Source organism: Cucurbita moschata, unplaced genomic scaffold, assembly GCF_002738365.1.
Source record: "Cucurbita moschata cultivar Rifu unplaced genomic scaffold, Cmos_1.0 Cmo_Scf00068, whole genome shotgun sequence".
NCBI lineage: Eukaryota > Viridiplantae > Streptophyta > Magnoliopsida > Cucurbitales > Cucurbitaceae > Cucurbita > Cucurbita moschata.
Genome location: NW_019268584.1, coordinates 261,645 through 265,722, shown reverse-complemented (window position 1 = coordinate 265,722; position 4,078 = coordinate 261,645). Strand labels below are relative to the sequence as shown.

Sequence of the window (4,078 nt, the reverse complement as noted above, 5' to 3'; positions counted from 1 at the left end):
CTCCAAATGGTCTTGACTCAAACGAATCAGCTTGTAACACATGAAATGATGGTTGAACCTAGCCTATCCAATTTTCTAGATGAAGTATGAATGCTTGTTGAATCTTCTTGGCCTTTGGTTGTGTAATAGGTCCAGTTTGAACACCATGATTCTTATCATCATCCCCCTCTTCAAATGGATTTGTCCTCGAATCAAAAAAATCATCACCTACATCAAAAGGACTCAACTCAGCAACATTGAAAGTAGAATGTACGTGATTCTTATCATCATCCCCTTCTTCAGGATTCGTCCTCGAATCAGAAAAATCATCACCTACATCAAAAGGACTAAACTTAGCAACTTGAAAGTAGAATGTATTGACGATTCTACGGGAACATCAATTTTATTGTTCCATGCAATAAAATGAGTCATTTAGATAACATAGTAGGTTATACTACTTTAATCAAGTGCGGTGAGCGTTGATGAACACAAGACCTTCCAATGTTCAATCTAATGCTCTCCCAACTAAGCCATCCTATGCTTGTTGGATAAAAAACGGTATTTCCACTAATTCATTATATTTTAAACTATTTTAAACATAAATAATCACTAATTTTGGAAAGAACAGTCAAATTATGCAATGTGAACCAAGTGCGGTGAACATGGATCGAACACGTGACCTTTAGATCTTCAATCTGACGCTCTCCCAACTGAGCTATCCCCGCAATCATTAGAAATGAAAATTCATCAATAAATTATATTTTCGCTGATTCATTGAGATTTTAAAAAGAAATAATGACTAGTTTTTTTATTGAATAGTCAGGTTATGCAAATAGAAACAAGTGCAGTGAACGTGGAGATCGAACACATGACCTTTAAATCATAAATCTGATGCTCTCCAAACTAAGCTATCCCCACTAACATTAAAAATGAAAGTTTTTAAGTAAAGGTATTTCGGCTAACTAATTGAAATTTTAGAAAGAAATGATCACTAATTTTAGATTAAATAGTCAAATTGTGCAACGTGAACCATGTGTGGTGAACGTGGATCGAACAGGAGACCTTCAAATCTTCAATCTAACTCTCTCTCAACTGAACTATCCACACTAACACTAAAAATGAAAGTTCATCAGTAAAGGTATTTTCGCTACTTCATTGAAATTTTAAATAGAAATAATCACTAATTTTTAATAAGATATTCAAGTTATCCAACTTGTATAAGGTGCGGTGAACTATAACACGTTAGATATTTCCGATAATTCATTGAGATTTCAGAAAGGAACAATGACTAATTTTAGATTGAATAGTCGGGTTATGCAACTAGAATTAGGTGCGGTGAATGTGGAGATCAAACACGTGACCTTCAAATCTTCAGTCTGACACTCTACCAACAGAGCTATCCCCGCTAATATTAAAAATGAAAATTCATAAGTAAAGGTATTTCCGCTAATTCATTATGTTTAGAAAAGAAATAATCACTAATTTTAGATTGAATAAGCAAGTTATGTTTTTAGATTGTGTAGTCAGGTAATAAATCTGTATTAGGTGCGTTGGATAAAACACATGTGACCTTCAAATCTTCAGTCTAACAATCTCCCAACTGAGCTACTCTTGCTAACATTAAAAATGAATATTCATCAGTAAAGGTATTGGGTATACTTTTGGAAATTCAACAAAAGGCAATAGTATTAGACCGAGATGCCAGATTTAAATCTCGCTTCTGGAAAATTCAACAAAAGGCATTAGGTACTCAGTTATAGTATGACATTCCACCCATAAACAGATGGTCAAACAGAAATGCTCAAGCAAATATTGGAAGACATGTTGAGGGTATATGTGATGGATTTTGCAGGAAGCCGGGATAAGTACCTACCCCTTATGAAATTCGCTTATAATAATACTTGCCAAGCCACCATACAAATGGCCACATACGAGGTTCTTTATGGACGAAGATTTCGATCCCTTATTTTTTTGGAAGAAGGGGAGCAAATGACAACTATTGGGCCAGAGCTGGTGCAAATTACCAACACCGTAGTCCAGAAGATTAAAGCCAGGATACAAACCGCACAAAGCCGAGAGAAAAGCTATGCAGACCTAAGGTGCAAGGACATGGAATTGTTGGTAGGGGATCATATATTCCTAAAGATAGCACCCCATGAGAAGGGTGCTCAGGTAGGGTAAAAAGGGGAAGCTAAGCCCTAGGTTTATCTGTCCCTTTGAAATATTAGAAAGAATTGAATCTGTGGCCTATAGAATTGGGCAATGCCCAAACTTGTCTGCAGTACATAATATCTTTCATGTATCCATACTACGGAAGTATACCCTAGATCGTTCGCACGTACTGGCTAATGAAACTCTCTTCTTGAGAGATGACATAACGTATAAAGAAGACCCGATTCAAATAATAGACAAGAAAGTCAAATGATTAAGAAACAAGGAAATCTCTCTCGTTAAGGTCCTATGGAAGAATCATAGAGTAGAAGAAGCCACTTGGGAAAAAGAAGGCAAATAAGAACCTTGTACCCTGACCTATTTTAGAATAAGCACTTTCGATGACCGAAAGTTTTCAAAGGAGAGGAGAATTTGCAACACTCAAGGTCTCCAATAAGAGACAGTGTATAATCCTTACTAGGTTGTATCTAGAAGCAAAGAACAAGTAAAATCGAAAAAACATTAAGAAAATGGTACTTTTTCTAATTTTTATAAACTTCTCGAATCATTAAATTTTTCATAGAATAAGAATTACAAGGTGCTTAAAAAAGGAAGGCTCCAATCGGAGAAGACTTTTTTGGCAAAAGATTCAGAAAAATCAAGAATGAAATTATAGAAATTCTAGACGTTTCAATGGTAGTGGAAAATCCGTCTATAAATTATGAATTAGGGTAGACTGTTAGGGGCAAGAAGCAATCTTAATCGAGTACCCAATCGAGAGATACAAGTTTTTTGTTTTGGGGTATCGTGTTCATGGGTTTACCTCGAATTTGAGAACTATAGTCCACTGTTCATTTCCAAACTTGTTCCTGCACCTTCTAAATAAGTTTACCCATAAGTTTGGTGAAGGAAAGAGGTCCTCAAAGTGCTAGTAGGTTTTCACACGAATTATTCTAGGTTAGGTTACCCTCTAATGTTTTCCTAAGCTAAAACCTCAACTCCTAAAGCCTAACCCATGACATTATGTATAAACCTAGGTGCATCAATAATCCATGTACCAAGTACCTAGAACTATGTGAATAACATGCTAAATAAGTTGCTAGGATCCATATCCAGAAGTAATCATTATCTGCATTACGATGTGTTCTAAAAGGTCCCTATTCCTCTTTAGGTAGGAGGTCCTGCAATATGTATCATGAGCTGGATGTTATGATAGACCTACCTTTCCCATCAGCTAAACGAGATGTCCTGCACAACAATTTACTAGTAGGGTTACATGATTATGACGACACCACTCATGTGTTCATGGGGAGAAATTGAAGGTTATTTTAGGGGAAGGTTTTCAGGATCAGTATATGATACATGAAACGATGACCTGTAAGTTAAAAGATCCTGAAAACATAACAAGAAGTAATATCCTAGTTTAAGGTCGCGGTTAAGAACCTACTAGTAGGCTAATTACTAAGTTTTACTCACTCCATGTTTATAATTTTTTTTCAAGTAACTAAGAGTTGATCGTGGATGAGAGTGGACTTTGGAGTGTGGGCCATGGACTAACTTCTATTTTTAATCTCGTATTTTTTGTTGTTCTTTTGAGTCTGCTTCTTATTTTGTGTTTGTAACGTATATGTATATGTAACACCCAAAAAATGAAGAAAATTAGCTCCCATAACAATAAGCCACTCATGAAAGACCCAAAGGATAGAAAGGAAAAAAATATTAAAGGATTAAGCAAGAACAAAGGACTTAGTCAAGTCACTCACCCTAACAAGTGATTTCAAGGAGTTAAAGGCCTTTTGAAAAGGATGGGAAAGGAAAATGTAAATGAAAAGGGCAAAAAAGTCATCTTATCAATTATCAAGTATCTTTCCGGATTTGTAATTCCTTATCTAGAAGGAATCTCAAGATTGAAAATAAATGAAAAATGATCAAAAAGCGATGAGTAATT

General features: G+C 35.4%; 1 non-coding gene across 1 annotated transcript; it reads right to left on the bottom strand.

Annotated features, from left to right (window-relative positions):
* Positions 1 to 631: 631 nt before the first annotated feature.
* TRNAF-GAA lies at positions 632 to 704 on the bottom strand. Its single transcript has one exon. It is a non-coding gene; the product is annotated as a tRNA-Phe (tRNA).
* Between the last annotated feature and the right edge of the window lie 3,374 nt (positions 705 to 4,078).